This window comes from Heptranchias perlo, chromosome 28, assembly GCF_035084215.1.
Source record: "Heptranchias perlo isolate sHepPer1 chromosome 28, sHepPer1.hap1, whole genome shotgun sequence".
NCBI lineage: Eukaryota > Metazoa > Chordata > Chondrichthyes > Hexanchiformes > Hexanchidae > Heptranchias > Heptranchias perlo.
In genome coordinates, this window is record NC_090352.1 from 37,488,026 (window position 1) to 37,511,425 (window position 23,400).

The following is a 23,400-nucleotide window of genomic DNA, read 5'->3' on the forward strand; positions in this document are numbered from 1 at the left end:
CCACTGGCAAGGCAAGCGGCCAACATTCATCATCTTCAAATGCGCGGGCTGCCTGTGGAGCTGCGTGACAGCTTGCGTGTAAAATATTAGAGGCCTGAAGCCCAATTTCGGGCCGGCCTTGAGCCTTTCGGTTGAGGCGCGTGCTGCCTGCACAGTGTCAAGTCTGGGCCTGAAAATGGGTCCAGATAAATTTTTACCCCATGGTGTCCATTTCCTGTGAGCATCACCCTTACTTCCTGTCACACTTCAGTTGTCACATTTCTGGTGTAACGCCATCGCGTATCTTCTGACGTGTCATGAGTAACACCATAGGAGATCAGCTAGTTTAACAGTAAAACCCTGTAAGGGGGCAACAGGTAGTGCAGTACATTAGGCATTGCCCTTTCACCTCTAAGATCTGGGTTCAAATCTAGCCCGAGTGATAACATAAAAGCCATGCCTGTCCGCTGGTTGTAAGATTTCTATGCAAAATGAGTTTGGGCAGTCTCAGTCCCATTCTATGTGGGTATGGGCCCTAAGGACAAAACTGCCCCTAATTCAGCACTAAACTGGTAACCTCACTCAGTGTACAAAATGGGGAAATACCACACTGATGCAATAGGGTGCTCTTCAGTTGGGGGCAGAGTGGAGGGACTTCGGCCTCGGTATTTAACCCAAATTACACCTGACCTACAACTACTTGATGATGACACTAGGTGCTTGAAATGTTTTATTGCTCATTGTTAACATCCCTCACTATAAAGTTTGTAGAAAAAAGCACAGTAACAGAAAAAGCATCAGGAGAACTAGTTAAAATTCGCCTTAAGACAATAATGGACACGATGTGTTCAATGTGGCAGGCATTGCCTTCTGTTTTGCAATTCCTATTTTTTTTCTTTTATATGATCTGGTAATTTCCTTTCTTATTCTAAGCCCTCAAGATGACTGCAGCACAGCTATGCGGGCCTTTATTACAAGTAAAGTTCACAACTCCTCGCCTGATCTCTTGATCCTATATCAAAACACCAGCTGAAGAACTGTTTCCTGTCTAAGGCTGACTTTGCGTGAGTTAGTCCTTAGCTACATCAGCTGCCAGCCTTAATCCCTATCGTGGAAAACTACAAAAAAAAATTCATTACTGTCCCATCCCCCCCCCCCCCACCTTCAATACATCCCAGGCCCGACAGCCGGAACTAGCTGAGGAAGTACCTTAATGGTTACCAAACTTTTGGGAACTGTTTTGGCTTTGCTGAACTAAACATGTGTTAAAAGCAGACAACATTGGCAATCGTCACTTGACCTTGTGACAGAGCAAGGGGGGTCACAAATTTCAGAAAACCGCAAACTTAACCAGTTAATATAAATGAGCGAAGGCATGAGTAGACCGAGGGGAGATGTGAGCACGCTGATTTCCAGATGTTTTGACAAACTGCTACAGAAACATTGCAAGCCGGGGTCAACGGTTTCCGTCACGGCTCTGTGGGGTTCCTGGCAAGAAAAAACACAAGAGCTCTCACAAGCATCGGGATTCTACACAGCTGCCAAACTATTTAGAATGAAAGGAGGTGGGGGGGGGGGGGGGCGGGGGGAAGGAAGAGAAATTAAATGAATCAAATGCCTCAGCTGAGATCGGAGGCATGAATGGGTTGGTTTTAAAATAAAAAAAATTCCTCTAAATTTCCCACGATTTTGCACTAAAGCTGTTGGGTCACCTTAGCATATAGCCACTGTTAAAGCGAAACTGTGCAATTCTCTGAGAATCTCTCCTGCTTTCTTTTATGTACAATAAATCTTTACATGGCTCTCCGATACATCGCAGATTCTGATCTAATAAGCATAACTTATGGCTCTCTCAGCATTAAAAAACTGGCGTAAACTGCTCCCCTTTTAAGGCTCCTGCTCTACTCAGTGCTGCTGGCACAGGTACCAAATATAGTGTTATGAGGCTGTCCACTATATTAATAAGTTGAGATCTAACACTAGCACTAGGATTCTTTTTCACTTCAATGAGTTTTGGTTATTATTACAGTCACGAGTTTTATAACGTGCACAGCTTATGGAATTTCCCTATAAATCTATTTCCAGTAAAACTTGCAAGAATGCCACATAGGACTGCCTATTGCCCTCCTCTGAATGCTGTTTTACGACTGCATTGATACTCATGAAAATGGGAAAAAACAAACAAGCAAACACAGAAACTTTGACAAAACTGGTCGAAATTGAACTTAAAATTCCATACACAACTTCTGTTGTTTAAAAAATAGCTGACCCCAAGCTACAAGTGATATGCACCCTGAGATTGAGGGCAGCCTATGATATTTTATTATTTCTCCCACCCATTATTTTCTTCTGTTGCTTTTTATTCACCTCCACCCTACATGTGGCTATGGAATACTGTGTGATTCCCTAATGATGCTCTGAATCAGCTATTCAGGCGGTGCATTTGCCAACTCCTCTGCTTTTCCTTTACTCAGTCACCTCTGCAACATGCCTCCCTACAAGGCCTTTGTTGCTATGAGGGAATTACAGTGTGGGAAACTTAGGGAAGGAGCTACCTTCCTTTCCCCCATGTTGCAGTGTGCCACGAAGGAGTTTTATGAGCTGCTTGAACCTCATCCGTAAGATGTGATGCACCTTATGGCTCACTCCCAACGATCCAATAATTCTCCATAAATAAAGATTGAATTACATATTAAAGTATAAATGTCTTCACACAGAGGGTGACATACAGATGGAATAGCCGACCCAGGGAGGTAGTGAAGGTGGACAACATAAACTAAGAGGGTGATGGAAAAGTTTTTGACAGACAGAACTATTGAAGGACAGCAGAGGTGAAGTGCAGTAAGAAGCCTTGGGGCTGGTCTGATGGGGGCAAGTGGTTATTTCCAGGCCTATTTAGTCATATGTTCCTAGGGAGCTACAAGAATGATTTCTAGCTTAAAGAACCTCAGCTATTCAGATAGTCTCAAGGACCTTGGTCTATTTATTTAAGAGCAGCGTAGACTTAGAGGTGACCTGACAGAGGTCTATAAAATCATTAAAGGGTTGGATAGCATCCCTATTGATAGATTATTCCAGTTAATCAGATTGGGGGGGGGGGACCAGGGGACACGAGTTTAAACTATGGAAGAGTAGGAATAGACTGGATGTTGGGCGGTTCTTCTTCTCCCAGAGAATTGTGAGCCTCTTGATACATTGCTGGCTGGTGTGGTGGATGCTGACTCTCTGCCTTCAAGAGGGAGCTGGAGCAGTTCCTGACTGGGGCAAATATCGCATCATATAGAAGGTAAGTGTGTTTATAGATAACATTTGGTCCATGTGATCTCCTGGACTGGTTTCGATCGCTTAAGGGACCCGGAAAGGAATTTTCCAGAGTATTTTTTTCCCTTATTTGCCGTGGTTTTTTTTGCCTCTCCCAGGAGATTACACAGCTGTGGGGGATGGTGGGGGGGGGGGGGTGGGGGGAGGGGGGAGTGAGGAAGTGTTTTGTCATGATGGTTCGGCCATCATTGTGTGGGGTAGGCTTGATGGACCAGCAGGTTTTTTCCTGCCCGTCAATTTCGTATGTTCGTAACTGGGACATGTGAGGAGAGGGAGGAGGACTGTATGGGTTATAATAAGAATTTCCAGTGATGCATCATGGATAACAATGGTCTCTTGGAGCTTGCTTGATTGTCTTAAGAGTCAGGGAGGAATTTCCAGAGGTTTTCCCTAAAATTGGCCACAATTATTTTCTGCCTTCCCCAGGTGTTATCATTACGAGCGATTGGTGAGGGTGGGGCATGAGGTTGCATCATCTAATGGACAGGATGAGCATTGATGAGTCTGATGGATCTTTTCTTATACGAACATACGAATTAAGAGCAGGAGTAGGCCATTCGGCCCCTCGAGCCTGCTCTGCCATTTGATAAGATCATGGCTGATCTGATTGTGACCTCAACCCTACTTTCCCGTCTACCTACTATAAACTTTGACTCCCTTGTTAATCAGGAATCTATCTAACTCAGCCTTAAAAATATTCAATGACCCTGCCTCCACCACTCTCTGGGGAAGGGAGTTCCACAGACTCACGACCCTCAGAGAAAAAATTTATCTTCATCTCCGACTTAAATGGGAAACCCCTTATTTTTAAACTGTGGCCCCGAGTTCTAGTCTCTCCCACTAGGGGAACCATCCTCTCAGCATCTACCCCTTCAAGTCCCCTCAGGATCTTATATGTTTCAATAAGATCACCTCTCATCCTTCTAAACTCCAATGTATACAGGCCCGACTTGTCCAACTTTTCCTCATAAGATAACCCCCTCATCCCAGGAATCAGTCGAGTGAACCTTCTCTGAAGTGCCTCCAAAACAATTATATCCTTTCTTAAGTATGGAGACCAAAACTGCACACAATATTCTAGATGTGGTCTCGCCAATGCCCTGTACAACTGTATCAAAACTTCTCCAATTTTATGTTCCATTCCCCTTGCAAAAATGACATTTTTTTTTGAATATAGATAGCTGACATGCCTCTCAGAAACACCCCAGAGCATTCCATACAAAATGAATTACTTTGCCATTTTGCAAAAATCCCACAAATAGCAACAAGCTGAATGAGCGGCTAATTTGTTTTTGGGGGTATTTGTTGAGGGAGGAATTTTGGTCAGGATACGAGGAGAATTCCCTGCTCTTCTTTAAATAATATCATGGAACCTTTAATGCCTACCTGAATCACTGGAGTTGGCAAACAACACCTCAGACTAATGTCTCATTCAAAGGATGGCACCTCCAACAATGTCGCACTCACTACTGCACTGCAATATCACCCTAGGTTATGTGCTTGAGTCCTGAACTGGAGACTCTAATTATAACCTTTTGACCCAGAAACAACAGTGCTTTCAACTGAGCCAAGCTGAAACTATATAGATTGTATCTTGATTGCTAATAAACAACATGTTACAGTATTTCATACCATAACATTAGCTCTTCAAAAATATTTTTCTATCCATTTTAACACAGACAAGAAATGAATGAAAAGTAGCAGTTAGTAGTGTTGTAATTACACCACTGGACAATGAAGCCAGCATTCAAGGAAGCTGCAGCAGAGAGTTACCAGTTAACTCAGATCAAACGCATAAAGTTGGGCGAGTTAACCATTTCACACTGATCAATGACAACCATAACTGGGTTTTGAGAGGAACCTGAGGCAATTAACTGGCCAATTGAATTTGGGGCCAGAAATATCCTACACTGGGCATCACTGTAAAGAAAGGGTCTAAGTTACTAACGAGGGAGGCTAGTTACCATAGACTCCTCTCAAAAACTGGTAACATTCCACCTCTTGAACCAGAACAGTTTTGAATTTGGCTAGAATGTGGCTCTAAAAGTATAACCAACTCCCATACTTTCTAACACCAGAACAAATGGGCTCCAGTTGGGCAGAGATCCAGCTACAGGCTACTTCAGTTGCCAAACTGCACACCCTAGAATACACGATGCAGTGACCTGCAAGATCTTATTGTGTTGTTGTGTGATGCATTCTGGAGCAATATCCTCATGCATCATTGGGCTTAAAAATATTTTAGTGGAGCCATTATCATTAGCCAAAGGGCAGAAGTTCCACTTCTGGTTTGAGTGAAACAAGCCAAGGAAAAACAACCCGAGTGGTATTGGGAGCGGGTTGCTGGGTCTTCCACCTGGCCAGAAAGTGATGCGGGAATGGGATGATAAAAGAAAAAGATTGCATTTATATAGTGGCTTATCACTTCCCTCAGGAACTTCTCAAAGTGCTTTGCAAACTATAAGCTACTTTGCAGTACACTGACTGCTGTTATGTAAGTAAATGTGGCAGGCATTTTGCACACAGCAACATCCCACAAATGAAATGAATGACCATATTTTTGATGGTGTTAGTTGAAGGAAGAATGTTAGCCAGGACACTGGGCAAACTCCCTGATCTTTAATCTCAACCCGTGCACGGAAATTAACGGGGCCTCAGTTTAACGTCTCATCCAAAGGACGACACCTCTGAAAATGCAGCACTCCCTCAATATTGCACATGGAGCGACAGCTTAAATGATGTAATAGACAGAGGGGAGAAAACAATTATTTAAATGAAGATACATGTTACAGAACCTTTGGCCTCTGAAATACTGAGACCCATGGTATAAGGCTTTCAAGATTGAATGATTCTGGTGTTTATAAATGGCAATGCCATCATACTTTGCCTGTGTAACAGGCATTTAAACAGCATTCTTCCTGTTTGACAGAGCGCTATGTAAAGGATATATTTAATTTAATAAGCTATGGTTTATGCACCACTGAAGGCTTGTTTTCCATGATGTATTGCAGCACTTTTCTTCTTCATGTTTGGTCAACAATGTCCTTACCTATATCCTCCACATTTCATTAAGATTGGTTCTGAGTTACACGAGAAGTTGATGCTGTAATTAACCTAACTCAGATTGGCGAATTAGATCTAATTAGCAGAAGTCACTAGAAGGTTACTGCAGCGGCAAAAGTATTAAACTCTCCAAGTCAAAAGTTGCATAACTTGCATGTGTAAATTATATATAATCAGCACATTTTTTGTTTAAATTGAAAAGAGCCGAAGGGCTAAGGCCCACAGTGTAGGGCACCACCAAGGTTGTAAAGAGTAGAAGGCAGCCAAGATAAATCAGAAAGTAGTGATTAGGTGACGCCAAGCTTAGGTTTTAGAAGCCTGTAGATTGTCGAAGGAAGGAGAGTCTGAGGGAGGTAGGAGTTCCATAGTTTTAAAATAAATGGGTTAAAGCCAATGTTAAAATAGTGGATAGAGGATCTGACCCAAATAAATTAAGCATTCACATGATAATACTGCACAGGGTCATTTCCAGGCTATGGGTTTTTAGTTTGTACATGTTGTGAAATGCAATTCCTGACTCTTTAGGTCGCTATATCCACCCCACTTATTATGGCTGGCGAATCTTGCCCTTTTTGGATTATTAATCTAAATTGGCATTTCTTTTCCTTTCCGACTCCCAGATTTTGCCTAGTTACATAAGCGATATAAATAGAAACTTAAGGGAGGATGAAACATGGAGGAAAACAGAAGTCTATGGCACAAGGCCAGCTCCTGCCATATTATGTGTGTGTATCCCATGATAGGATGTTGGCAACATTTCACAGCACTAGTATCAATCTCATCACTGCACTGCCATTCCTGCTGGCACTCAACTCAACTTTTGCTCTTTAAAATCATATTGCACTTATTGCAGCCGCGCATTTCAGAAACCTTCATCTTAACACTTAACACTTAATCTGCCCCCCGTATCTGCATTGAAGATTGCTACCGCGGGTGGAATGATGGCCTCTGTGTAAACCTGCCCCTGACAGCTGCCATTCATGCGTCATGAGAACCCGCCCCAATCAGCCCATTCATGCAACCGAACCGGTCCTGGCAACCCTGTCACACTCTACAAACCGTGTCTCAGTCTCACATACTGCAAAAGTATGCCTGTTAATTCCTTCACAAGCTGCAGAAACATGGCCGGTATTCTCATACACCTTACTACACTCACGATTTTTCCTGTTTTACTGCTCAAATCGTTAGAATTTTATACTCATGGCACCTAGAAATAATTTTTTTTCAGATTTTAAATTCCAGCTGTGTAATGTAAGCAATCAAAACCTGCTCTTAAAGATTAAGGTCTAGTTGATGTTAATTCTCCCTTTTTTCTCAGCATCAGCATTGTCCTGCTACCATGCTTCTACCAATGTCACTCTGTTTTATGAGTTACCTTGCTCTCTGATTTTCCTCTGCAGCCTTATGAAACAGTATCCGGTCTCTGCTCTGTACGTCTCACATACATCGCAGTTAAAATTGGGAATTCAATACAAAGAGCAACCATGGTTAAGAATCCACCTTACCACCCTGGGATGCAGTGGGAAGGTACGTCAGTGAACTGTGCTACTTAGTTACTGCTAATAAGTTTACTTCGAATTATAGCATTAGAATGAGGTCCTGGCACTTCTGTGACCTGGCACCAAATCCAACCCAGACAGATAGGAAGTTTCTAATCACCGATGACTGTAAGGATACCAAGTGATACAAGTTTAGGCAAATTTAACTCATGTTTTTAGGGGACATCTTGTTCAGTACAAACAACTTAATTTGATGCTAAATGAACCACTTATAAGGACAGCAGCCAAGCGGAATGAAAATGCCACGAGTGCAGTAGGGGTTGGGACACAATGAGGTGACACATTTCAAGCTCTGCATTGCATCGAACTCAGTCAGTGTTTGATGCTGTCCATAGGTAGAAAGGAAAACAATCCATTCACCTGGAATGGTCATGTTCCAGCCCCACTCCAGGATTTTAACACATAATCTAGTACAGTACAGTACCAAGAGAGTGCTGCATTGTTGGAGGTGCCGTCCTTTAGAGGACACATCAAATTGAGGCCCGTCTGCCTATTCTGATGGTTCACATTGAAAATTGTATGGAACTACATGAAGACGAGCAGGAAGTTCTGCCGATGTCCTGGACAACATTCCTTCCTCAATCAACAGCACCAAAAAACTAATCAACTGCTGATTCATCTCATTCCTATTTGGACAATTCTGCGCTGTGAAAAATCGCTGCCGCATTTGCCTAAATAACAACTGCATTTTAAAGTCGTTGGTAGTAAGTGAAGCCCTTGGGATATTTCTGAGATGTGATAAGGCGCTACGAAAATGCAAGTCATCCCTCGCCTTGGTGAGTATAAAAATATGCAAACATGCGCAAAATTGTGTGCACTGACTGAGATGGCTACCAATTAGTTCTGTTGTGACTTAAAACAAAACAGCTGTTAAAAATGTACAAGGTTAACAGCATAAAGCACACCAGCAGTACACTTTCTAAATGGTCTATCTAACCCTAGTGTTACACATCAGGAATCCTATGTTCAAATATCTGCACCAAGGTGCTTGGTAAACTGTGCGAACAATTGGGGCATCAGTGGTTATTGCAAAATCAGAGCCACCGAGTACAAACAATTGATGCTGACATTGACAACACATGCCATTATCTGCTGCATCAGGCTGCTACTACTTATTATCTCTCCCCAGCCCCAGTCTACACGTAGCAGAAGGCAGGGAATAATGAGAGATTGCTCCATTCAACGTCTGGCTGAGCTGTTTGTGGCATGTGTGGTCAGCTTGGCGTGACACAGGAGACTGACAGAACAGCTTGAATCCCTAGGCCCAGTTAGGATGAAATTAGTGAAGTGTGTGGGCTCACTGGCACGACACAAACCTCTCTCTTGATGACGATGTGTTTGAACTTTGTTTTTTTATTTAAGTGTTTAAATTAAATAGAATGGATTTATTGGCAGGTCAAAGTCTTTGAGTGGCTGTTGCCATGTGAACACAGAAACCCATACACTCAACTTCCTAAAACTCTTATCTACTACTTATGTTGAGTGGATGCTCAGGTCCTTTAATGTAGAAATCTGAAGGCTCTTCTTTACCCTTCAGTTGTGTTTATAATGGTTGTCTACATAATTCTTCCTGTCTACTATATAAAGTAGTTCAATCAATAAATTTCAGCCAGTTGGAGAGGTTATCTTTTTCCCCCTTAGTGGGCTCTTCTTTTGGGACAACTTCCTTTGAGAATTATGTGAGACAGCCAAACTGGAGCCATAGAACCAAATTTGGCTTCAAAAAACCAAACATAGGTTTACTGACTTGACCTCAACTCTGTAAAGTACAATCTCTGAAGCCAAACTCTTCAGTTCAGAGCTAAAAGTGCTCAGCAAACACATGCCTATACCCATGACACCACTCCCCTTTCCTGTGGCTCTAAGAAGCACAGCGGAAGAAGTATTAAGGTATCAGTAACTGCACGAAACCACTGAGGCACCAAAATCATAGTTGGTGATTGAGGTGAAAGGGTAGTCCATCCATAGGAGAATACTCTGAAGCGCAAACTCCTATACAGTTTGATGCCAAATAGTTACACAGTGAACTGTAGAGACGAAGCTGCTACTTGCATGGCTGCTGCCACTGGCTTTATCACGCTGACAAGGGGGGGGGGGAAATCTCGACTTTAGATGATAACGTAAAAGGCACGATATCAGCTTGCCCACCATCTTAGTTCCCATTGATGTCAATGGGAGAGATGTTTAACGGGAGGCCGAGCCGATATCACCCGTTTTACACTATCGTCTAAACCCCCAATTTAATGCCAATGCTATTTTGTTCCAAATAGCTACCACTATTCTCAAAAGGATTTCAGCTTCCCCTTCAAGCGATTTAGACACTTCGCCAGCACACATTTTTGGTGGGGCAATCTGACCTGTGGTGTTGGCCTGCTCTTCCTTTCCTTTCAGGGTCAAGGGACCTTACCTCATTTAGCTGGCACCTCGTTTTAATTTCAGCCCGGACTTTTGGGCTTTCAATTTATCTTCTTGTCTCTTTGTTGGGTTGCCTGCCATTGCCTTAGCTAGTCACATGTTGTTTCTCGAATACCTTTGATTTCTTTAATGCTTCTTTCAATTGGTCCGATATAAAGATCACCTCAGCCACCTGACAAACTTGTTTATCTTTTAAGCGGGTTACAGGTCATTGCCTCTCATGTTCCACCCCCTACTTTGTTTTGATTCTATAAAAATACTTATTCAATTTTTATTTTTCAGTTCAGGCTCTACTCCTAAAATGTTAGCTTCTCTGCTCTCTGTACGGACGCTGATTGGCCTGGCCTGCTATGTGTTTCCAGCATTTCCTGTTTTTGTTTCTCATTTTGCTCCACATGCAAGTTTTCCCTGTTCCATTATAGATATGTTATAGAGAGGTAAAGAGAGAAAGGAATACAGGGAGAGACAATGAGAGAATAAGAGAGAATAAGAGAGAGAGATAAAAATCAAAGGGAATTTTCAAAGCTCTTCGCGGAGCAGCTGGTTGTGGGTAGTTCTGATGAAGGGCCTCTACCCGAAACATTAGCCTGATTTTTTCTCTATTCATGTGCGTGCAGACCTGCATTTCTGATAAGTACATTTGTGTAGCATTTTAGAAACGGAACAGATAAAATGCAAAACAAATTGGTTTCATGTATCAGTCATGCCTAAAATAAGGACATTAAAGATGGGTTAGATTGGCTGAGAACCATTGGAAACAAAAGACAAGATCTTATTCTGTTCTGTGCCAGAGCTGTTCTTGTGAAATTAAAACATCCTGCATTTATATAGAGCCTTACATGTAATTAAATATCCTGAGCTGCTTTACAGGGAGGAGAACATTTGGGAAGGTGAATAACTGTACATTCAAAGAAGTAAATTTTGAAGAGACTTTTGAAGGCGGGGAGAGATGGAGAAAGTCATGGGTGTTTGCTAAAAGAAATCTGGAGTGTAGGGGCATCGAGTGTAGGGGCATCGAGTGTAGGGGCATCGAGTGGAGGCTCTGGCTCTGATGGTGGAGCAAAGCCGGGAAAAGTCCAGATTTGGAAGAGTAGAGACAGCATGCTGGGATGTAGGGCTGGAGAAAGTTTTGAGGGTAAAGTGGGGTAGAACCTTGGACTGACTTAAAGACAAGGAGGAAAACAATCGCAGACAGCAATTAAAAAATGTGGGAAGGAACAAAAAATGCTAGTTTGCTGCTGGCTGTACCTCATGCTAATATGGTCTCTTGGTATACAAAGCCTCTAATAAAATACACTTCCGTATACAACACATAGTCGCAACATGGTGCATTTCAGATCTGAGCTGGAGGGAACTTGTGACAGAGACAAGGCACTGTCTCCAAAGGGAACGAGACATTAAAATAATCAGACGGCTGCTATCTATTGTCCTGGAGTCTCCAGGAATTGAAGATTAATCTCCCGGACACTGCTGTGAGCTAAACCGGGAGATCATAGGGGCATAAGAAAAAACTGTTTCTTTTTCATTCCTTTGAACACTTGTTTATTAGTTAGAAAAATTTTGGAGATGGGAAAAAAGGTTGTTTGATTGGGTGTGGCAATTGGAGGGGGGAGGTCATATGATGAAACTTCTATGAATACATCCAAACAGAGTTGGCAACCATACTGCTATCACACACCTCCCAGTAACTGATCACACAGCAGCACTGGCAGAGATCGGAGGGCAGCTTGACTGCCTGCTCAGTGCTGAGTGACAATTGGATACTGAAAAATCGGGTGGGTAGAAAGTACAGCACCCATAAAATAATTAATATATTGAAAGTCTTACACATAGAGCACATCACACTTTAAACATATCCATAGCACACTTTTTACGATAGGTTGCTGGGAAATTTAAACCAATCAAAAAACTCCAACAGTTCACAGTCTCTGAGCACATTTCACACACAAAATGTTTCTCAAATCCCAGGCCTGCTTGTTACCACTGATCTCTTTTTAAAAGATGTATAGAATTTTAAAGAAAAGAAAGAAATGATGCAGCAATTTTCTTGTCCTTGGGACGTCCCAAAGTGTTCCACATCAATGAATTACTTTTAAAGTGCAGTCACCATTATTATATAGCCGAACGCGTCACTTGATTTGCACCCAGCAAGGTCCCACAAACAGCAAAAAATGACCAGCTGATGTTGTTAGGGACGATAGTTGAGAGAGGAATAATGCCCGGGATACCAGACGAACACCCTGCTCTTCTCTCAAAAGTGTCATGGGATCTTGTATGTTTTCCTAAAGAGGCAGTCGGGGCCTTTTAACATCTCATCTGAAAAATGGCACCTTTGACAATGCAGTACTCTCTCAGTGCTACACTGAAGTGTCAGCCTAGATTATATCCTACAAGTCCCAATTGGGGGTTTGGAACTCATAACCTTCTGACTTAGAGGTGAAAGTGCTACCAACTAAGCTAAGTTATACTCCAACTTATTGTGAGGAACAACTTGGCTCAGTTGATAGCACTCTTGCTTCCGAGTCAGAAAGTTGTAGATTCAAGCACCACAAAAGGTCTTGAATTCATAATCTAGGCTGCCAGGCCATAGCAGTACTGAGGGAATGCTGCATTGTTGAAGGTTCTGTCTTTCAAATAAGATGTTAAATCAAGGCCCTGCCTGCCAGTTCAGGTGGATGTTAAAGATCCCATGGCATCAAGAAGAACAGTCCAACATTCCTCCCTCAACTAATATCACCCAAAGTAGACCAACTAGTCATTCATCCCATTGCTGCTTGGGGGATGTTACTGGTGAAAAATGATTACCACGTTTACATTATGCTAAGTGATAAGATGCCACACAAATCCAAGAATTCCTTCCTCGTTCCAGTTGCCTCTCTGACTGTACCCTGTTGTTATTCGATACAATAAAGCACAAATGTCAAACCAAATACTCCCCCCGTTGGTTAGAAGATTGTGCGTTGTCGAGGGGTTTGCTGGGAACACTGGTGCTCTGTTGGTGAAGGGTTAATAAGTGAAACCACAACACCCTCAGTGCAAGTTAAAGGTTACTGTGAACAATCATTTGTTTGAAAAACATTACATAAACATTTTTCCGGATGCAATTTTCAGTCCAAGGATACATTTCCCAGTAGAAATCAGCAGCTAAAAAGGAAATCATTTAGTTTTGATAAGTGCCAAATTGTATCCTTGTTTTCCTGCTCTGGTTTACTTTTACCAGCAATATAACTCCTGCAATCTTTCTGCTCCTGACTAGACAAACACTTTTAAAGTGACAGTGCCCCTTCTGTGGCCTTAAGCAACAAAAGTAACTGTATGAAAACTGGAGCTGAGTAATTTACATTTCTGCACGGAATTTTTAACTACAATTTTCCAAGACTATTTGATTATTATTTAATATTTGAAATCATTGTTGATAATTTAACAGAAGGTGTGTTTGAGAAACCCGTGAAAGAAATTCACACTCAGTTTAAAACACTCAATGTAAAGTTACTTACTGTTCATTTACTGACAGCTCTTGCTAACTTTAACATTAGATGGAAGCCACACGATTGTCACAGTCAGTATCACACTAATTAAACACTGTTGTAAAAGTATTTTTTTTGCCAATCCCTCCTACTGGAATGCGCCATCTCCTGTTGTGGTACAGTTGTGTGTATGCTGGTAGCCCTTTCGTATATCACCCAAATCACCATTATTCACACACAAAAGAGAGATATACATTTACATTGTGCCTTATCACATCTCTTAGAACTATCACATACATAGAATTACCATTCGGCCCAATTGGACTGTGCCGGTGTTTATGCTCCACACGAGCCTCTTCCCTCCCTACTTCATCTAACCCTATCAACATATCCTTCTATTCCCTTCTCTCTCATGTACTTATCCAGCATCCCCTTAAATACATCAATGTTATTCGCCTCAACCACTCCTTGTGGTAGCAAGTTCCACATTCTAACCACTCTCTGAGTAAAGATGTTTCTCCTGAATTCTTTATTAGATCAGTGAGCTTTGACATGGGCCACATGGTGGCATTATGGACAAGCCCGATCCCGTCCTTCTCGACAGTGATCAGGAACAGGAACCCTGGCCAATTTTCCCCTTCTGGCCAGTCTTAGTGTTTCTGCTACCAGGCTGGCTAAGCTCAGCACAGACCAGGGACCAAACTGGAATCTTCCTGGTCAGCATGCCTCAGCCATTCACTCACTTGTTGTAGTCTGGGGCACTGAGGGGGTCTGTACATTTCTATAACTACTTTAAAATATGCAAATGCTGGAAATTGGTAAAATAATCTCTGGAAGAAAACAGCTGCAGTTTTGAAAGTGAGAAAGGCCTTCCACAATGTGAGGGGTTAACCCGTGTACCAGCAAAAACCAATGCCCTGTAAATGGCTCCTAATAAAATGCTGTATGGGTGGCATTAAGGTGGGACTCTTTAAAATCCAAGTAGAGGCATTCTCACTCATGTTAAAGCTGACTCAAAGTAAATTGATCCCCTCTCTATAAACACAGTAAGTGAAATGGGAAGTAACGTGCACATTTGGGAGCCTCACACTGGGAAATGTCACAGCCTGGATTTGGGTATATTGTGCAGGCTTCACAGTAGCATTTCTGCACTTTGTCATTATGTTAACTAAACATTAGTGTAGGTTTTAGTTTAATCCCAGACTATTCTTAGCCATATGATCCTCTTGCCTGTCAACCATAAATCACCAGGATTAATCCTTTGCCCTCACTAAAATCTTCTCCTTCACATAGATGTCATCTCAAATAATTGCCCTTTTGGTTAAAGGAACAGCTCAATGAAGGCAAGGGGTTAATTAAATTAAGTAGAGGCTCCTTTTTGGCTGTATTTCTGCAAAGACCTGTTAATTTCAAATAGGCTGCATGAAGTCATTTTATTTGTTTAACCCTTTGATAACCTAACATTATTGCAATTCCCATTCACAAATGTTTTTTTTTTAAATGTAGCATTTATAGAGCACTTTTTCACATCACTCAGAAACATCTCAAAGTGCTCCACACATACAGGGAACTACTTTGAAGTACAGTGACTACTGATATGTAGGCAATTGCAGCAGCCATTTTACACCCAAGAGAATCCAAAGAACAGCAATGAAATGAATGACCAGTTCATTTGTTTTTGGTGGTGATTGTTGAAGGAGAAATGTTGGTCAAGACCTTGTGACTTAGAGGTAAATTTTATTTTTAATTCATGCAAAGAACAATACAAAAATTATAATTCTGATATAAACTTCCAGTGCATTTTTTAACTACACTCACCACTATATGTTTTTTGCAGATGTTAGAGAAAGCCGAGATCCTTTGAAAGCTGCAAAGGGCATTCAGTGTTTAAAGGGTTCAGGGTTGTGGAGAGAGTTTGGTATTACAGGGCCAACCACCTGCTTTATGGGTGGTCAGAAACTCCTGGTTTGCAAACAAGAGCTTCAGACTGGGGTTGTCATATAACTGTGGTACACAGAAATCTAAACTGTTAACATTGCAATGCTGATTTTAATTGCTCCATCACTGGCAGTCGTGCCTTCAGCTGCCTAGGCCTTAAGCTCTGGAATTCCCTCCCTAAACCACTCCGCCTCTCTACCTCTCTCTCCTCCTTTAAGACGCTCCTTAAAACCTACTTCTTTGACCAAGCATTTTTTTCACCTGTCCTACTACCTCCTTATGTGGTTCAGTGTCAACTTTTGTTTGATAACGCTCCTGTGAAGTGCCTTGGGATGTTTTACTACGTTAAAAGCGCTATATATAATGCAAGTTGTTGTTGTACAGTTAGAGATGGTGGTGGTTTTTAGCAAGACTGCTATTTCCTTTAAGTGTCATTTTGAAATCTCTCCCCAGTCTCTTCACATTTAAGATTAGCCTCATTTTCTTATTTTTAAAAAATTTTGTTTGGAAAAGATTGTTAATTTTTTGAATAACTTGTGGCCATCTTAACGAGTCTGTATTCACCAACAAGGGAATCCTGTTTACCAACTATCAGATCTTGCACTTACTTCTGAGTAGCACCTCTAAGTTAATGGAACATTCGAAGACATTACACAAAGTGAAGGAGGGGAAAGGAAATGGACACCAAGCAGCAGCTGGGGCAAGACCTGAGGGGCGGTCAAAGGTTTGGTTGAAGAGATAGGTTTTAAGGAGTCTTTAGAAGATAGGGAGAGATGGACCAAGGCAGAGGGGTTCTGGAAGTCAATCTAGATCGCAGGGTCACGATGGTTGAAGGCTCTGCCACCGCGGAGGGAGGAGGGAATGCACAGTGGTCCAGGCACAGATGAGTGGAGCGTGTAAACTAGGGTTGCCAACTCTGGTTGGATGTATTCCCGGAAGTTTCATCACATGTCCTCCTGCCTCCAACTGCCCCGCCCCCACACTCCCGCCATTGGTCGCCCGGCACGTCCATCCTCACGGCGGACCGCCTTCTCACGCTCATTGGGAAGCAAATAGATTCTTCATTACCCGATTGAGAGTCAAGAATCATCCAGTCAAACAGCCTTTCTTCCCCATCTCCAATATTTTTATAATAAGCAAAAGTTTTTAAAAAATGTTTTAAATGCCCCTATGATTTTTCTCCCAGGTTTGCTCGTAGCAGTGTCCTGGAGATTAATCTTTAATTCCTGGAGACTCTAGGACAATCCTGGAGGGTTGGCAACCCTAGTGTAAACTGGAGGAGGTTGAAGAGGTAGGTTGGGCAAGGCATGGAGAGATCTGTAAACGCTAGAACACTGGTTATAAATTTTAAAATAACAATGCGTATCTTGTACAAATATGCTGTACAGAGCTCATGTGAAAGGCATCGAATACCATTCGTGCAGTTGACAGAACCTTTTCTGCACTGTATCTCGTGGTGGAAAAATTTGGATGTTGTCACATTCATTAAGAAGATAAAAACATGTTTTTTGCATCCTGTTTCACATCAGACATACACTTTCTAGAAGGGGCCAGACAAATATAATCTTCAGTTTCCTGTCGGGGTTTGGCAAAAAAACAATATGGGAGGAGATATTCACAACATATCAAAACTATGCCCAGCACTAAATTAAAAATAACAATAAAGTGTAGGGAGAGACAAGAAGCAGAGCAGTACAGCATGTGCTGAATGGTGATGTAAAGGCAGAGTCTTTAAAAGCACTAGTTAGCAACACGCAAACCCCCAAACTGGATCAGGCTCTATCAATAGTTCAATGGGTAAATGTGCTGCGCGGTGCGCTATTGAGCCATTCAGACCAGAAACAATCCCTGACCTGTGCTCTCACAGAGATGATGGTATTAAAGCATGAGGCACCACATATGGGACATAGAATCATAGAAGTTACAACATGGAAATAGGCCCTTCGGCCCAACATGTCCATGTCGCCCAGTTTATACCACTAACCTAGTCCCAATTGCCTGCACTTGGCCCATATCCCTCTATACCCATCTTACCCATGTAACTGTCCAAATGCTTTTTAAAAGACAAAATTGTACCCACCTCTACTACTGCCTCTGGCAGCTCGTTCCAGACACTCACCACCCTTTGAGTGAAAAAATTGCCCCTCTGGGCCCTTTTGTATCTCTCCCCTCTCACCTTAAATCTATGCCCCCTCGTTATAGACTCCCCTACCTTTGGGAAAAGATTTTGACTATCTACCTTATCTATGCCCCTCATTATTTTATAGACTTCTATAAGACAGAAGAGAAAATTGGATAATATCAACTGAATCAAGATACGGGGTGCATAGAGTTTTATAGGTACTTTTGCGCTTTCCATTAATACAGCATAGATGCCTTTCAAAGGAAGCTAGATAAGTACATGAGGGAGAAAGGAATAGAAGGGTATGCAGACAAGGTTAGATGAAATAGAGTGGGAGGCAGCTCATGTAGAGCATAAACACCGGCACAGACCAATTGGGCCGAATGCCTGTTTCTGTGCTGTAAAATTCTATGTTCCAGTCTAGGGAAAGGGACTTCCTCACGCCATTCTCCACCTTTTTGCTCTTCAGGTGGGTATTGTTGGCAATGGGCTCTGTTGGGTAACGCAGAGGTCAAATTGCTAAAGGTGCCGGTTGCTGTGGCTGATCTCTAAAAGAATTTCAAAATACTCAGAGCAGAAGGAAAGAAATAAAAAAAAGATTAAAAAGTTGACAGACCAGAAGTGATCTTAACAGAATGTAAATAGAATTAGATAGAATCTAACAGCACAGAAACAGACCATTCGGCCCAATAGGTCTATGCTGGTGTTTATGCTCCACGAGCCTCCTCCCACCTTACTTCATCTCACCCTATTATCCTTCTATTCCTTTCTCCCTCACACTGTTTCTTTGCTGAAACCAGCTCCCTTAACTCAATAGCATATTCATTAAGCCAAATCTTCATGAGCCTATGGTACCATTGACAATCCAAATATCAGAAAATTTATATTAGGCAGCGGGGCTGTTGCAGGGAGTCCCAGACATCACTGGGTCTCGTGATATAGAAACATCTTATAAAATGTGATGAGGATTTCAGAAACAATGTGTGACAGAGTTAGGGAGTCAGTTATGATGGTCTCACATTGGGAATGAAAACTGACTTACCTATACTGTATATTCTGTTGACACTGTGAGTAAAACTATGGATATAAGCCTACATTACATTTAGGAAAAGCTACTTTTAATTATGTAGAAGGCAGTTAAGCTTCTTTGCAGTATCACGAGAGGGGTCAGGCACTCATAGATGCTAATATGAAAGCACTGGAGATGCAAAAAACAAAGATACAATGCTATATCATGCCATTAAAATGTCTCAAAGTGCTTCACACAATGGGGTGGAGTGACTGAATGGCTTGTTAATCCATATTTTTAGCAGTATTTGTTGAAGGTATGTTGGCCAGAACATTGGGTGAACTCTCTGCTCTACTTCAGTAGGTGCCACAGGATCTTTAACCTCCACCTGAACAAACACATGCAACTTCAGTCTGCCAGCTCATCTGGAGGTGTAGTGGGGCAACATGTAATTCCTGTTTTGTATTATCGCATTTCTTTTAAAACTATGGTGTTCAGAGGACAAAGAACTGCCAAATTGGGTCCTAGAAACTGGATAACATAACTCCGTACAGAAGTCCGTACCCCACTTTGCACAGGCCTACTTTCACTTGGGGTTTTCACACTCTTCTCCCACTACTCTGGACATTGTGAAGTATCTGCATGAGGCCATTGTCACCACCCCGTATCTAAGAACCATATTTTGTGTTGCAACCTCCTGGAGGTTGCAAAGTCATACACCCGTTTGAGTAAGATAGAAAAGGAAAGGGTTACCTGTCTTGTCACAGCCTAACTGCAGTGATGGAACTCATACTGTTACGGAGCTGGGCTTTGTAGAAGATCAAGTTTAGTAGAAGTGGTATCACACACCGTATCACTTGGATTCTGTTTACATTTGTGACTGAAATAGTGGGATTTATTGTGGAATAGGGTTCCAACGGCATGTGATATGATACGTTAATGGGAATGTCATTCTGCTGGTTATGCAGCAATACTATATACATTTATTCAGTATGACTGACAGTGAACAGACAATTCTGGGAATGAACCAAGCACACTTATTAAAGGGGCCTTCTTCCCTTTTCCAATCGTGATTTCCATTTATTATGTTGTTCTGTGGATTTTTAAAATAAAATCTTGTTTACTTGGTGCTTTCTGTTGACATCATCAGGGACTGGCTTGGGAGTTGCTGCTTTTCCTGATATTGTGAGGGAACTGATATAACATTTTGAATAATAAGGCTATTGAAATACCTTGGGTTAACAGTGCAATCTATTCATATTTAAAATAATGAAAATAATACTTGCATTTATATAGCACCTTATCACACTGAAATATTGCTTAACACAATGAATTACTTTCTGAAGTGCAGTGACTAGTTATGTAGTCAAATGTGGCAGTTGTTTTATACATAGAAAGATCCCACCATCGATTAATCTGATTTTTTTTTGCTGAAGAAAGAACTTGCATTTATATAGCGCCTTTCATGACCTCAGACTGGCGTAACCATATAATTGCAACCTAAAGTTACAATTGTGAAACCACTGGTATATGAGGGGTGATTCCATGATCCCAGGCAGCCCCAATTCTCCACGAGCACACTCCACGGCTCTATAATGGGAATCCTAGAAGCCACATAGTAACATTCAGTGTTTTTCAATTATAAGGTGAAGAAGTTTAAACACTATATGAAAAGGTTAAGAATTGTGAATACCGAAAATCAATTAGATTGGCAGGTGTTTGTCTCATTTAAAAAAAACACTCGCTACAACTTCAGACCAACATTGTCTGGAAGCAGGTTCACGTTGGGGTTGAAGTGGCCAATATTTAATTGTTTTGCTCAATTCCAAAGATTCCTGAGGATTAATTAATAGTTTTTGAAGCAGAGCCTTTTACCCCTGTGTGGGAGAATTTCTTGCTGCAAAATTACAAAATAGGGGAAATGACAAAAATTTCAAATAAGCGTATATAAAAACACTAAGCCTACATCAAAGCCTACAATGTTTCACATAAGTTTAATTGAAGATATAGAGGTAATTAAATTCCAGTTGGTTTTTATGTGCTGCAGATGCAACAGAGAAAAAAAAACAACAATGTAGGTGGGAAATATCTTTTTGTCCCATTGTTGGGGTGGGGAACAGAGCCCAAAATTGCCAAGCAGATTAATCCTCAAATTCCACAGATTTCTTATGTAAAGGAAGTTGTAAGAGATAAAAAAACAGCCCAAAATATGCTGCTCCCACGATCGGAGTGTACTGAGAGACACAGACAGTGAAATCCCTGACCTTCCCACCAAACTTTTCCAGATTTTATCAGGATAATTTATACTGCACTCTCAGGAGAGTGCAGACATTTATTTCCTCAGCATAACTTTATCCCTTTGAGGACTGTGCAAGCAATTTTCGACCAGGTTGGAAAACACAATCTTGCTGAGATTCCCATTCCCTTTGTTTCTTGAAGTTCCAATTCTTTTACATTTCTTGGTTGGAATTGCATAGTGGTGTGGTAACAATGTTAAATCTGCAGATAACTCAATAATTAATTACTATAATTTCGTGAAGTGAACCTGCGCCTCCTCGTAGGACTGAATGGCCACAGTCATCGGACAAGCAGATAAGTCCAAATGGGCAAGGGGAAGGAAGTGGAGCCTGGATCTAGATCAAGCAGTTACTCTCAAAGGAGACCTGAACTCATAGGAATATTCACATAATCCTGAACGGTGCAAAGGGAGCTGTTGGCGTCTCACAGTCCTCTCATTCATGTAATTCACAGACAACATATTGACTCAATACAAACCCCTCACCCTCACTACCACCAGGAGCAACACCACACAGAGGTGAGCTGCCTAGCCAAGAAGTGGCAAGGGAAGAAATCAGCAGGGATTGCTCTTCAGTATCGATTACTGGTTAACCAGAGATTGAGGGTCATGGAATGTCAACTACCCATCCTTTCAGCCTGAGTCTACGGTGCATGGCCCACCAAGTACAAAGGGGAGAAAATGGATATAAAATACGCAGAAGAAAAAGGCTCACATATTTCGTGCATTCCATTCCCAAAACTCCCATCAAAGGGACCTTTCTTTCACTGATGAGAATAACACCTTTCCTGCCGATCCCCCCTTACCCTTTCCTCCTTCCCATTGTCACATGTATCGGTTACCAGGAAGTAATTGCGATTAAGGTTAATCTTCCTGATACAAGAATAAACAAAGGTTTCCTCTGTCGCTGTAGGCCAGGTGAGCAGAAATGATCTAATAACAGAGAAATTAATTTGTGCAAACACTGTGCAGGAAATTACCTGCTGCAACAGTGCACCTGGAATTATCTCAGGACACAGCCCGGAAACACAGGCTCATTAAACACTGCGCACAAATGCAACACATTGTCAACAAAGCAATAACAGTTGCTGCCCTTGTTTATTTAAATAATCCCCCTGTGTGCTTCTCATAAACGGTTATGCCAATGCTATAAAGGACTATTAGCATAATTAGCTTTATATCACACGAGCACTCCAACGATGCTTGATTTAGAACTGGCAGGGAGATGCCTCCTGCCAGTTATGTGATTCAGAAGAACTGCATTCAGTTCTGGGCACCGCACCTCAGGAAGGATATCTTGGCCTTGGAGGGGGGGCAACGCAGATTCACCAGAATGATACCGAGGCTAAAAGGGTTAAATTAGGAGGACAGGTTGCATAAACTAGGCTTATATTCCCATGAGTATAGAAAATTAATGAGGTGTTTAAGATGATCAAAAGATTAGGGTAGATAGAAACTATTTCCTCTAGTGGTGGAATCCACAACAGGAAAGCATAACCTTAAATTTAGAGCTAGGCCGTGCAGGGATGATGTCAGTGGAAATCTGGAACTCTCTCCCCCAAAAAGCTGTTGAGGTTAGGCCAATTGAAAATTGCAAAATAGAGATTGATTTTTGTTAGGCAAGGGTATTAATGGTTACGGAACCAAGGCGAATAGATGGAGTTAAGATACAGATCAACCACGATCTAATTGAATAGTGGAACAGGCTCGAGGGCCTGAATGGCCTCCTCCTGTTCCTATAACACACAGAAATGTTAAGACAACACAGATTTACTGAACAGGACCCTGACTTGCCAGTTTTCTCTCCTCACTTGAGCTGCTCCTTGGGTATAGTTTCACGGACATTATTCATCCTCTAGTACCTCACCCTAGTGGCCATTATTCGGTGTGGGCCTTGACAGCGAGTGTTGGTATGCTTTTACTCCCCACAGGGCCATCACAATCACACCTTATCCCATCCTGGCCTGATGTCCACACACATGTAGGACTGTGATCAGGAGCAGGAACCATAACTGATTATCCCCATCCTAACTCATTGGCAGTGAGGCCAATTCTAGTGCTTCTACTGCCATCATAGCCCAGATTAACTAGCTCAGCGCAGACAAATCAAACATAGGATCCTCCTGTATGAATCAGCTACTCACAGATTAAGTACCACTGGGAAGATCCATGACCCCAGCTTCATAGCCAACATGCAACTGCAGCCTGTGTTGCTCAGTGGGACATATTCA

General features: G+C 41.9%; 1 protein-coding gene across 7 annotated transcripts in view; it reads right to left on the reverse strand.

The window, feature by feature from the left end:
- bcas3 (BCAS3 microtubule associated cell migration factor) overlaps window positions 1-23,400 on the reverse strand; it is a 666,368-nt gene that overhangs the window by 260,167 nt on the left and 382,801 nt on the right. The window lies entirely within an intron of this gene.